Source organism: Schistocerca serialis, chromosome 2, assembly GCF_023864345.2.
Source record: "Schistocerca serialis cubense isolate TAMUIC-IGC-003099 chromosome 2, iqSchSeri2.2, whole genome shotgun sequence".
NCBI classification, from domain to species: domain Eukaryota; kingdom Metazoa; phylum Arthropoda; class Insecta; order Orthoptera; family Acrididae; genus Schistocerca; species Schistocerca serialis.
Window position 1 is genome coordinate 275,163,190 of NC_064639.1, and position 14,793 is coordinate 275,177,982.

The following is a 14,793-nucleotide window of genomic DNA, read 5'->3' on the forward strand; positions in this document are numbered from 1 at the left end:
GGAAGTGGTCCAGTGTTACTAGCAGTCACGAGCCTCCTGGATTACTGACGGTACCGATAGATGTCTCTACGGACACGGTACTGTTTGCACGATGTTACTGTATTCCCACACATACGTACTAGGTAGCCCTCCCATCAATGAAGTTAAGCAGCAACTCAATGCATCCTCAAGTGCTACCTCAGTTACAGTTTTGGAAACTGTTTCTGGTTCCTTAGTGTCGGCCTTCCAACACGGGTTCCACATACGTATCATAAAATCTATGGTAACTATTAGCTGCCCACTAGCAAACGGATGTGTTGTGATGTTTAAATAATTGCAACTCTCATGGCTCTGTGGCTGTCAGAAACTGCCTGCTTCCCAACCAAAATTTGCAACGGCTCTAAGCTTTTGTTTTCCACTTATCGCTTCAAACACCTCTGGCGACGATTTGTTAGTGTGAAAAAGACCAAACTACGCCCACGTACGAAGCCGTCTTTAAATTAAATCATTTCTAAGGTCGGAAGAAGGCACGGGCATAAGAGATGCAACCTAACCTGTGTTCATTCATTACTTTGTCCTCTGCATCAAGGACGTCGCCAGGATATAGTCAGAGGGAGGGGGTCCGATTTGTTAAAGAGGACCTTAAAAAGTCTCTCTCACGTTTTTCTGTTATTCTGAAAACACATTTACATATTTCTTAATTTTGTGTATATAATTTGCTTTCGGACTGCCTTCATACAAACAGTGTTTGGTCTACAAAATTAAGCAAGGAAAGCTTTTCTGAAAAAAGTATAACATATAATCTCAACGGTATGTAAGAAATGCCCAAATGCACAATTATATATTTCTTTATTTTATTCTATAGCCAAACGAATTATAATTCTGATATAAAGTATTGCCTCTTTCCTGTCAAAACACATTTCATTCTTCTAATATAATGTTCACTACCACTTCCCCGAACATCGTAAATGGCACGCTATCGGGCGGAGTCATAGATGTGGGTCGGATAAAATTTCACGCATTCTAAGCAAACCAGCACCATTCGTATCATCTCACTGCAAGAGGCAGCCTCAGAGTTTTCTGGTGCATGTTGCGTATTTTGACCTTAAAAGAATTAAATTCATACGTACTGCGTATTTTCGTTTTTTTTATACTTAATATGACATGTTTTACAAGTTAATACCGCATTTAATAATATTTTCCTGCCTTTAGTGCGTAATGGCGCATTTTCTCAATTGTACTCCATAAAATATGGAATTTCCACAAAAAACGAGAAACCTTTTTCTTCGACAACGATTCCTGAGATTGCACGAAGCAGAGATATAATCTTGTTACTTTGTAGTGCTGTGTTATGGCAAACCATAAAAGCTGTGATGCCCTAATCTCCGTTCACCCTCCAAGGCTATTATACACTCATCTTCTTTTAGTCTAGATCTGAGCTTAGGGAGTGGTCTGGAATCAACGAACACGAATTCTTTGGGATACAATGATTATTACCGACATGGTTGTTGAAATAAACAGATCTGATATTATTTTGTTCGACAGAGAACCTAGAACAATTTTCGGTGGTGAAAATGCAAAGGGTCCCGAATTATTCGACTTTACTATTCCCCAACGTTTCTCATTTAAGTATTCGACTGTCACTTCTTGAGATGGAGGAAGATCATTTTCCACCGATAAAAGCATGAGCCTGAATGAGGAGAAATCGGATTATTGTTTACCAGCGGCAAAATGTTTCTAATAGAGCACAAAAAGACGAATATACACCTGTTTAACAGAGGGAGAGATGCAGGGCGCAGTCAGCTCGGATGAACTGAAGCAGTCCGTTGAATTTTTTTTTTTTTTTTTTTTTTTTTAATAAACGAACAAACTATGTAATGTGCTATCATCACATAGCCCTTCTGCTCTCCACAAATCCCTCCCATCGTTCCGTATCGAAAATGTTTTTCATAACTGAGCTACCAGGTGATCAAGTTGGCCGATATTTTGCCATTTCGGCTACTAGTGATAGAATTTTGAGCAAATTTTTTAAAGAAATGCTGTCATCGATGTTTGGACGATATTCTCTTCGATTTGGGCGACACAGGCAAATCCAAGAGTATTTTTATGCAGTGATTTTAATGTAATGTAATTCTGTTTACATCTCAGCTGTCTTGTGAAATACCGAAATAATTGCAACCCCAAAGTTCTATCAGTCTCCAGATAACGGCTCCAATTCTAACGTTAAAGAGGTGCAAACAAATAATTAGGCTATTACAGAGGTGCGTACTTAATTTAACCTATGGTAACGCTAGTTGACCAATCAAAATCGGTTTTCCCCTTCTCTCCTGTGAAAAACTTATTCATAACTAGCTAGAGTGCCCTGCGTTCCTCAGATTGTGCTGTTTACTTGTCCTCGTCCGCATTTCTCGTAGGGTAATATTTTCATAGCAAGCTTGGGTTCGCAATCTTTTATTATAAGATTGAGTCTCAATTCTTGATCCTTCAATACGTTCATTTCGTTGCTCTTCGGTTTCTCTGCTTCTTACGGTGCTCATTCTCGTTTATTGGGAACTTAAACGTGGTTCGTTTTTTTGCTGTTCTTTATGTTTTCGCCGTTTTCAATTAGCACTGGCAAAATCTCGCCCTCTTTTACGTTTGTGCGTTGTCTAAAATATAAATCAGATCAACCTTATATTAGCAAATACGCTAAGGACACTTTACACACTTCGTTTTCGATTTATATTCAGTCACAGCATCGTTTTAACTAATAAAACTTCACTGTCTTTTTTAGATTCACTGCTTGCGCTATTTTTTCGGTTCCTCCCTTCATCACTGACAAGATACTGACGTTCCAAACCACTATGGGTCTTGCTTCATATACCTCTACGAATGAGTAGCCCCACCAGTGGCGAATTTCAGAACATACCAAAAGGCTTCGAGTGGTGCACAGCGTTCTAAAACATTCCACTACATTCAAGAGTGTCATGGAATATTCCACAATCATCTGGGATGTTCCGAGATGTTCCCGAACATTCTGGAAACTTCCTGAATGTTCAAGACTCCTCCTGACCATTCCAGAACATCCAGGATCATTGTGGAATGTTCTAGAATACTTTTTTAATGTTCTGGAATATTCTAGAATACTCTGGAATGTTCTACAAATTTCTAGAGGCCGAAACTTCCCAGCCCCTATATCTTCAACGGCACGGCCTTCAGGTAAAAACGGTAACTTTAATGGATGGGGGATACAGAAGTCCCTTAATCGTACAGGAATTCGCTTCTAAATTTTTCATTACTGGTTCCCATTTGAAATTTTAAAGTTGACTCCCTCTGACTTGCCTTCGTACACTTGAGTTTAACTAGGAGCATTGCATGGGGGCTTAATTATTTAATTTGAAAATAATTTTTATTTTTCGTAGCTGTATGTCCGATTACGCTGTGTCTCGTAAACGGTTGGCCCTGACTAGTATTATTACGCAATCTGACTGCATAGAACAACAACAAAGAATGAAATGAAAATTTTCCTTAACACAATTAATTAATTAAGTCCCCAGCAACTATAAAACCTACGAAACCAAAGCACAAGTATAACTGTTCTGTGTGTGGAAGTATGACTCAACGTACACATCTGGCACGGTTCTTCTTCAATAAGACAAGAAATTTCAAAAACCATTTATACTGACGTGATAAAAAAAATTAGAAATACTATAATTGCGTAAGAAAACCAGAATTACACTCTAATACAAGAACACACGCCAGATGCTTTGTTGACTGAACCTGTAATGACGCATTATTCAGGACACTGAAATAATGAGAGAGAAAAGAAAATTTTTTTTTACCTTCATTTATATTGACGAAAAGCACTCTCCTCATTACAATATATCACCATACCGAGTCGCTACTACCACATCTCAACAAGAACTGAGTACTGCCACATCTCGACAAGCACTCCTCACTACGACATCTCAGCAAGCACTCTCTGCTACGAGTTCTCAACAAGCAGTGACTACTACGAGTTCTCCCCAAGCACTGCCAGTGGAGGCGGCTGAATAATACTCTTTGGCGCAATCTCTGGCGCAGTAGCTCAGTGTAGCCACCTTTCATATGCCCCTCCTCCACGGGCCAGAATTTGATGGTATTTTTGCCAGCATTGGTGGTGAAAATACCACCAAATTCGTCCACAAAATACAGACAAAAATAAAAGATAATATTAATACCTAAATATCACATAATTAGATAAAATTTTGGCTTTGCACTGACCTTTCAATAACCTAATATATAAAATTAAGTAAGCAATACAACTTCTTTTCATACATGTGACTTTACATAATAGTTCAAACAATACCCAAAAAATCAGTTTATATAAATGTTCACATAAAATGCTTTCAATGATTAGTTCCAGCAGTAGCACCCAGCAATGGTCAACAGGTGCAAACACCAACAAGTGACATCATTTTAGTAAAAGCAGTTTCATCTGTGACACCCAGTAATGTTGAACAGGTGCAGACAGCAAGAAGCAACATCATTTCAGTAGAAGCAGTCCATCAGTGGCACCCAGTAATGTTGAACAAGTGCAGACACCAACAAGTGACATTATCTCAGTAGAAGCAGTCCATCAGTGGCACCCAGCAATGTTGAACAGGTGCAGAAACCAACAAGTGACATTATTTCAGTACAAGCAGTCCATCAGTGGCACCCAGCAATGTTGAGCAGGTGCAGACAGCAACAAGTGACATTATTTCAGTAGAAGCAGTTCCATCTGTGGCACCCAGCACTGTTGAACAGGTGCAGACACCAACAAGTGACATTATCTCAGTAGAAGCAGTCCATCAGTGGCACCCAGTAATGTTGAGCAGGTGCAGACACCAACAAGTGACTTCATTTCAGTAGAAGCAGTTCATCAGTGGCACCCAATAATGTTGAGCAGGTGCAGACACCAACAAGTCATTATTTCAGTAGAAGCAGTCCATCAGTGGCATCCAGCAATGTTGAGTAGGTGCAGACACCAACAAGTGACATTATTTCAGTAGAAGCAGTCCATCAGTTGCACCTAGCAACGATGAGCAGGTCCAGAGAGCAGTCCATAATATTCACTATCACTGATCACACAGTTCATCAGCAGAAATTAAACATTTCTAAGTGTCACACATCAATGTTGAACATGTGCAGGTAACAGTTCATAATATTCACCATCACTAATCAGACAGTTCAGGCATGAACAATAGTTTGAATCCACATACAAATGCTTTTACACTAAACATACAAATCATAACAAACACACAAATGATGTCAGATAATTGTCATATTAACTATTACAAATACACAAATATCAGTAAACCTATAATATTTATGGGTGTCAGTGCAAGCCACTACATATAAATAAAATAATATTTAGGAGATAGGTGGGTAGGATTAGGAAAGGAAAACACACAAAACACACTCATTCATCTTTCATCCACATTAAGTACTACTGTGTAATTGAATAGTGTTAACTGTGTAAAAGCAATTCTGTCAAAATTTGATGTTAATCTTGTGTATCAAGTAGTAGTGGCAGCAATGTATAACAGTCAATAATAGTTAGTCAACGTCATAGTCATCATGTCAAGACCAATGTTTGCCAAGCCAGATCAAAATGTACGGTTGCTGAACAACTGTCAGTGAGCCAAGATATGCAATTACTTCCTCTCTCCAAAAAAAAAAAAATGTGTACTGCTTATTGACTTAACAAAGTGTGTGTAGACAATCTTCTTTCTACTTGAGTGTTCTAGTCTGCTATCTTCATCCTCCTTGTTCCATATAGACCAACAAAAAAAAAAAAAATATGCACCTCACTTACTTTACCTCTTATACACCAAAACTCCAATAATCATCAACATCACATAATCTCAATACTTCAATAATACCTCTTACGTTGATACATATAAACCTTATCATTAATAGCATTTACCTTACCTCTTGTCCACCAAAACTCCAATAATCATCAACTTCACATAATCTCAATAAACCTCAATAATACCTCTTCAATACGTTGATACATATAAACCTTATTACCAATATCGTTTCACTTCCATAACAACTCTTTCCTCTAGTCAGTCTCCTCGAACAAGTACAGATAAAATCCTAATGCAAACCTCATCATCCCATACAATCCGAAGACACACTGTCAACACACAACCTCTGTGTAATCCATCTGACCCAAATCTTCTACTCATTATGAATTATAAACAAAAGAAATGCATACATGACCTCTAACATACTTAGTTCGAATAACTCTCAGTAATTAAGTACGATTACGGAGTGTGAATGATCATAATATTTTACAGTGTGTACACCACTTCAAGAATTATGGCAAACAGAAGCAAACATGTGGAGTATTTCTTGTGTCAAGTGTCACTTCCTATTTCAATTGCTCACGAAAAATGCAGTGTAATAACTGTCAATGGTCTAAACCTAGTTTTGGTATGTCATGTCGTTGGCTTCCTTCCTATTAGCATAAATTTATACAGCTTCCATAAAACCTCAGCTCATGTGACTTCTATGAAGTTTCTTGTACTAATGCCGTTCGTCGAATTATAGCAGTTCATTTTCTTATCTTAAAAATATAAGGCACTGAGCGTATGCAAAACATACAATAGCGAGTAAATATCCCAGTAGAGAACAGAATGTCAACAAGTGGATGCAGCACAATTCTTACAACGAGGCTCTGCCAAGCGAACAATCTATAATTAATACCATAATGTGACCTAAACTCTATGTTCATACACAGTATATCAGCATTTCTATATACCAAATTAAAGAGTAGTTATGACAACAAACAGAAATGTATAAGTATGCAATCCATACGCATAGCAGTAAACATATGTTATCTAACATAATAAACAGGTCATTAGCATCATATCAGCATAAGCAAATAAATGTTCATATGTAATCTTAATAAATAAACATGAAGGCGCAAGCAGATAAATCACAAAGTATAACTTACATACATAATCACAGTCAGCACAATTAATCAGGTTACAATTACAATTTAAATAAATAAGCACAGCAGGCACATAATAGAAAAATATGACATCAGTGAAAAAGCAGTGCAGCCAAGCGATGCATAATATACACAAGTTACAACCCAGTTCAATAATAATCATTGTCAAAATCAGTTAACGTACGCAAGCACGTCGCTTCACAAGTAATTTCATAGAACTTGAAATTTAGCACAAAGTATGAATCACGTAATTGCGAGCAGCAAATTATGTCTAAAGTACGTACCTAAGTGGAAATTTGTTACCTGAAAAATGAACTCAATTAATAGTTACCTTTTTAGTTTATTAGTTTCTTCTTGGAAATTACATTCTTTCTGAAATTTTTTCGATAGCAAGTCCTCTTAACGTCGGAGACACACAGAATTTGCCTGAAGTTCTTAAATATCTTATACAACCGTATCCTAAAAATACTGAACGTTAATAACATAATTCATCAAGTCACTATAGCTTTATACTGAAATTAGTCGGAGAAATTAAACTGTGTATTTGTTTACGGCTGTCAGTGCATTCGCACTGAGCGCTCGATCAGCTGTAGGTGCGTGACGTAGGAAGTAATTGTTTGCGGTCAACGACTGCCTTGTGCGGCGCGCAGACTTGACTGTCGCTTTGAGTATATGCCGCCGCCAAAACACAGGGCGGTATCCTTGTACTCTCTGCGTGTTTACATGTAGCTGTTAGTTTCTCACAAGTATGTCATTCCACAAAAATTTTTTAAAAGTATATCATTCCACAAAACTTTTAACGTTAGATATATGATGTACTCCCTTAGAGCGTCGTGATTTAAGAGTTTCTACTTCAACAGTGTTATCATGAATAATTTTGCGAATTCTATATGGACCATTGTAAAGCAGAAAAAATTTGCGACACAAGCCTTTTCCTTTGTGAGACAAACGATGAGAATTAACACCTTCTGACCAACTGACAAGATTTTTAAACGACCAGGATGTTTGGCTGATTTCTCTCTTCTAGCAGCCGCAGATGCAATATTTTGTAGAGCCAGGTTGACAACTTCAGAATGCCGCAGTTTCCATGTAGGCGGAAAAGGAACGATTTCAGATATGCGATTTGTCGGTGCTTTGTTTTTTAATATCAGTATAGGCGGTAAAGAAGTTGAATCATTAGGGAGTTCATTCAGAATGTTTTGAAAAATATGAAGATACTGATCCCAAGTTCTGTGATTCTGATGACAATAAAGACGATACAATTTATTGATTTCCTTCATCCATCTCTCTGAAGCGTTAGATTGAGGCTGAAAAAGTGAAATGAAAATTGGTTTAATTTTACGACGCCGTAGAGTACGAAGCCAAATTTTAGAATGAAACTGTGATCCATTATCTGATATAACCTTATCAACATGACCAACTTATTTAAGAAAATGTTTGATGAAAGCGTTAGATACTGAATGAGCTGTTGCTTTGCATAAAGGTGTGAAACACACATATTTTGATGTCAACTCCACTGCTACAGAAATGTACGCAAAACCATTAGTAGAACGAACCACTGGACCGAACAAATCGACTGCAGCCATGTCCTTTAATTTCGCTGGAATGATAGGAAACAACGGTGCTCTGTGAGAAATTGTTGGCGGCTTAGCCTTTTGACATAATTTGCATTTGGTCAGAACAGATCGAATACGTTTTTCCATATTACTGAAGTAGCAATTTTCCCGTAATTTATGAAAGCATTTTCTGGGACCAAAGTGTGCATAACTGAAATGCGTATACCAAATCAGCTTATTAACCCACTCATAAGGAATACAAACTAACCAAACAGAGTTGTCGACCGATTTTCGTTTAAAAAGAATGTCATTGCGAACTAAATAATGCTGTCTAATCGCTACGCTTTCCTTTCTCCTCCACTTCTCCTTAATGTCCTTCCAGACTGGATCCTTATTTTACTCCTTAGCGATGTCCTGGAGCGAAGAAGAAATAAAGTTCTCAAACGCAACACCTTGAATATACATCAAACAATAATTGTTTTCCTTGCAGTCCTCTTCAGCACTTTGTTTCAAACCCACAGGTGAACGTGATAAAGCATCAGCAACAATATTTGAAGAACCCTGTACGTAAACAATACTAAAATAAAATTCCTGTAGGTACAACGCCCATCGTGACAATCTGCCATGAGTTAATTTTGTCGACATAAGAAATTCCAGAGCTCGATGATCGGTGTAAACCTTAGTATGTCTGCCATACAAAAATGTGCGAAATTTTGTGAAAGCCCAAACAACAGCCAAAGCTTCAAGTTCCGTAATCGAATAATTCTTTTCTGATTTAGAGAGAACACGACTTCCAAATGCAATAGTCTTCTGTACTACAACGCCGTTTTCTTCTATCTCTTGAAATAAATGTGCACCTAGGCCTTTGTATGATGAGTCCGTCGCCAAACAAAAATCTTTAGATAGATCCGGATGTGAAAGAAGTGGAGCAGCAACTAAAGCATCACGAAGTTGTTCAAATTCTGACTGAGCTTCCTCATTCCAACACCAATCAGATTTCTTTCCAGATAGTTCACATAAACCAGGTGTGGCCAAATTGTCCAATCTAACAAAGCGTCTAAGAAAATTACAGACACCAAGGAAACTACGAACATTACGTTTTGTGGTAGGAACAGCATGATTACGAATAGCGTCTAATTTCTCTGGATCAGGAAGAATACCTTCTGTAGAAATAATGTGACCGAGAAATTTCACCTGAGAACGACCAAATTCAGGTTTTTCTAAGTTCACTGTAATGCCAACTCTTGCAAAAATACGTAATAATGAATCCAAAATTTTGTTGTGCTCACTCCAAGAACGTTTAGCAATAAGAATGTCGTCAACATATGAAGTTATATTGTCACGAAGATAAACAGGTAAAATTTCGTTTAAACTACGAATGAATGCTGCAGAAGATACAGTAAGACCAAACGGTAATTTCCGAAACTGGTAGCAGTTACCAAAGGCTAAAAAGGCAGTATATTTTCTACAATCAGGGTGGAGTTCTATTTGCAAAAAACTTGCGCGCATATCAATAGTGGATAAAACTTTAATTCCATGAAAATGTTGAAGAAGTTCATCTAAATTTTGTGGACGGTCAGTTTCAGGAATGATGATATTACTTATCTGTCTGGAATCCAGAACCAAACGAATTGACCCATCCTTTTTAAGAACAACGTGTAATGGGCTGGTATAAGGACTGACTGCAGGCTCAATAATGCCCTGATCTAACATGTATTGAAGTTCATTCTTAACCTTGTCTCTGTAAGCCAAAGGAATAGCGTACGCTTTTCCCCCGAAATGGTGTGTGTTCTTTTACTTTAAATAAATATTGTAAGCCTTGTATAGTTCCTGTGTGATGACTAAATACTGTAGCATGTGAAGTCAAAATGTGGTGCAGCTCTTCTCTTGCAACGTCATCTGGCACTTCAGCTTTCTTAACCTTTTCATTAATTAATTCTTCGCTATGAATTATATCATCCATCGCGTCTCTGTATCTATTGTCATTGTCATGAATAAACACATTGTCGTTATAATGCTCAACGAAAACATCAGAAGTAAGAAACCTTAAACATTTTGTATCTGACTCAGATCTTGTTAAATACTCGAAAAATTTCAAACATTTCGGCATTCCGGCAACAGTCAAATTCACACTTCCTTCTTTAAAGTTCAAAATTGCCTTGTGTGTGTTAAGAAACTCCATACCTAATATAATTTGTGTACTGAGTAATGGAACAATAATAAAATTAGCAGAAAATTCGTATCCTTGACAATTAAAATTTAGGTTGGTCTGTTGTTTGACTTCCACACTTTTTCCAGAAATCGCTCCTCGAATTGTAGTTTTAGAAACAGGTAACACAGGACAGGCAATAGTTCTTTCACATATACGAAAAACTGATTCACTAATGACATTCAATGGGCTCCCAGAATCTAAAACTGCAGTGAACTTATTCTTACCCACACATACTTCAATAACAGGATGTAAAAATGCGTCTACATTATTTTCCTTTTCGTCTAGCAAAATGTCTCTCATGTCTTCCAGGCGTACGTAGTGTAAAGTCGTAGTGTCATTACTTTCTGAACCGTCTACATTGCTGCCAGAAGCCGAAGCTACAAGTCATTGTCGATTGTTTGCGTCACGTCTTGGATTATTCGCGTCATTTCGCGGATCAATTTCTACGATTTGCACTTGTCTCTCTGAAGTTCTGTCACGTGGAGGATGCCAATTAGGTCCTTCCTGTCTGTCAGATGCAAATTCTTGGTTGTGTCTGTTATTAAAATTTCTGTTTTCCTGTCTGTCTGCATAACTACTTCTTGTATAATTTCGACTGTCACTTCTGAAATTATTGTTGTATCTACTACCCTGATTATTTCTGTAGTAAGAATTTCTATTACTGTATGAATAATTTCTGTCTTGATGATACCGATTACTGTTTCCGTATGATTGATCATTCCGGTACGAATTACCGTTATTATAATTGTCTGTGTAATTTCTGTTAGAACGTCTGTTATTGTCATAAGGCTGGTATCAATTGTCCTGTCTGTTTCGTCTGTCATTCTCAAAATTACCGCTATAACGTCCGTTCCGATCACTATCCCTTTTCTCTGAAAATCTATTGTAATTACTGTTACTGAAAAAATTACAATAAGTCCAGTCGTCATTGTCATACTCAAGTTCTTGTAGCAAAGTCTTAAAAGTCTCAATGTCGTCTTTACATCTTCCAGCTAAAGCAATTTGTCTTATGGATTGTGGCAGCTTAGTTAAACAAATGCGAATTAATTCAGTCGGGCTATAAGGGTTGGACAGGAACTGATTCTTTCGAATCATGTCTTCAAAATATTCTGCCGGCGTGCGGAACTCAAGGCTGTTTAAAATTATGCTGCATAATCAGACTATGTTTGACTCTGTCTTGCGTGTTTTCGGACCAATATGCCGATAGAAATGCATGATAAACATCATTCAGATTATTACAATCTCTAATGAGTGCGCGCATCCGCGTCGCCGGTTCGTTTTCTAAATATCCACACATAAATTCCAGTTTGTGACTTAGTGGCCAAATTGGTGGAAGTGCGTACATAAATTGATCTAACCATGCACATGGATGTATGTCATTCTTAGAATTGCGGAAGATCTTAAATTTCCGAACAGTCAAAAAGTGTTTATAGTTTTCGCCTCGTGGCGACAAAGACCTACCGCGTCTGTCCCAGTCACAATGACGATTATTGTTAAATTCACGCGCCTGGCGCTCTCTTGTTGCATCCCGTACACGAAACAAATTACTTTCTTCAAACCCCTCTGCTACCTGTGATTCTAAATTTCTTCTGCTATCTTTTCCTACGATTTCGCCTTCAATTTGCTTGACTTGCTTTCGTAATGCCTCAACTTCCCTTTTAACGCGTTCATTAAATTTTCCCTGATTTTCAACATGCTTATTTATGTTCTGGTACTCTTCAGTTTCTGCAAATGGCAATGGTGCTGTATCATCTGAATCTCTGTCCCCATTTAAACTAAGATTTGTCAATTTGTCTGAAATCTCCTCAACTCTTTCCGATAAATCACCTATTTGTTCTTTCTGTTTATTTACGTCTTCCGTAAGTGTCGCGACTCGGGTTTCAGTATTAACACATTTAGTAGTTAACTGTTCATACTGTTGTGTTAGGTTATTTAATCTGTCATTTGGTATGGATTCCTCGATTCTCTCAAATATTTCTTCCTTATCTTTTGCACGTTGTAAATTTAACTCTGAAAATTTCTGTACTATCACGCGATCTCTTTCTTCCTCTTCTCTATCCTGTTCCCTTTGTCTAATCTCTACTGCAATTAATCTATTATTATGAGAATTCAAAATCGGTTGTACTTCTTCTCTGATTTCTTTCTTTAATTCATCTTTCATATTTTTGAAACATGTCCCTATTCGTGAGTCTAACCGTGTTTCCAAAGTTCCCATCTCCGTTTTAATTGTTCCAATCTCTGTTTTAAATTCAGATCCTAACCGTGTTTCCATTGTTCCCATATCGGTTTTAATTGTTCCCATCTCAGTTTTAATTGTTCCTATCTCAGTTTTAATTGTCCCTATCTCTGTTTTAAATTCAGATCGTAACTGTGATCCCTGTGAGTCTAACCGTGATCCCAAATTTAATATTGCACCCATTAACTGCTCCATATGAACTAGTTCAAAATTCCTTTCGACCCTAACATTTCCCACAAAACCAACTTCCTTCGTCATAGCTGTAAGGCTATCTGTGTTCGATACTATTTCAGAATCTTCTATCGTTAATCTCGTATTCTGTGACTTTTCTGACTGAGAAAAATTTTGAAATGGTTCCGGACTATTTTCCCGACTTATTACATTGTTTTCCACTTCATTATTCATCACACTTTTCTCCTGTGTTGGCGAGTTCGCCATGTTAACAATTTCGTCGTTCTCACTATTCATCATTTTTGCCTTTTTCATTGATCGCTTAATCATTTACAAAATACACAAAACTCGTCACTATATGAAAATTGCACACAATGACACTTTATCTCCAACAATACCATTCACACGAAATGTTTCCCTCAAACACGATTAACGAACAATTGAATAATTGCACTAAATTGTCAAATGCGTATACAAGACAACAAATCAAATTCTGAGAAAAAATACCATTAGAAGAATGACAATTACCAAATCTACACATGCAAAATAGACTACAATTACTAAACTACAAATTACTACAACAATACTACTGTCTACTATTTTTACAATCAGAAGAATTCCAAGGGACGATCCGAAGCAGCGGTCGCCACGTGCATGGGGGCTTAATTATTTAATTTGAAAATAATTTTAATTTTTCGTAGCTGTATGTCAGATTACGCTGTGTCTCGTAAACCGTTGGCCCTGACTGGTATTATTACGCAATCTGACTGCATAGAACAACAACAAAGAATGAAATGAAAATTTTCCTTAACACAATTAATTAATTAAGTCCCCAGCAACTATAAAACCTACGAAACCAAAGCACAAGTATAACTGTTCTGTGTGTGGAAGTATGACTCAACGTACACATCTGGCACGGTTCTTCTTCAATAAGACAAGAAATTTCAAATACCATTTATACTGACGTGATAAAAAAAATTAGAAATACTATAATTGAGTGAGAAAACCAGAATTACACTCTAATACAAGAACAAACGCCAGATGCTTTGTTGACTGAACCTGTAATGACGCATTATTCAGGACACTGAAATAATGAGAGAGAAAAGAAAATTTTTTTTAACTTCATTTATATTGATGAAAAGCACTCTAATCATTACAATATATCACCATACCGAGTCGCTACTACCACATCTCAACAAGAACTGAGTACTGCCACATCTCGACAAGCACTCCTCACTACGACATCTCAGCAAGCACTCTCTGCTACGAGTTCTCAACAAGCACTGACTACTACGAGTTCTCCCCAAGCACTGCCAGTGGAGGCGGCTGAATAATACTCTTTGGCGCAATCTCTGGCGCAGTGGCTCAGTGTAGCCACCTTTCAGCATGTTCTTTATAATGCTGTTCCTTTGTTTTCCTGCCGAATAAAAAACAAAATTTTACAGACGCACGTTGTTCGTAAGAAGTAGCGATTTTCTCATCTCACGTCTGCACTGTACGCAGACTCACATAACTATCAGAGAAACAACAATAGTCAGTGTCAGATGACGCCGCCTGGTGGATACAGGGAATTTGGAATTTTGCATGTGGTATTCACATCATAAACAAGCCTACTTTACATAGCTGTCACATAACATTAACCCTTTTACAGGACTTTACCGTGTATGACTAATGGATA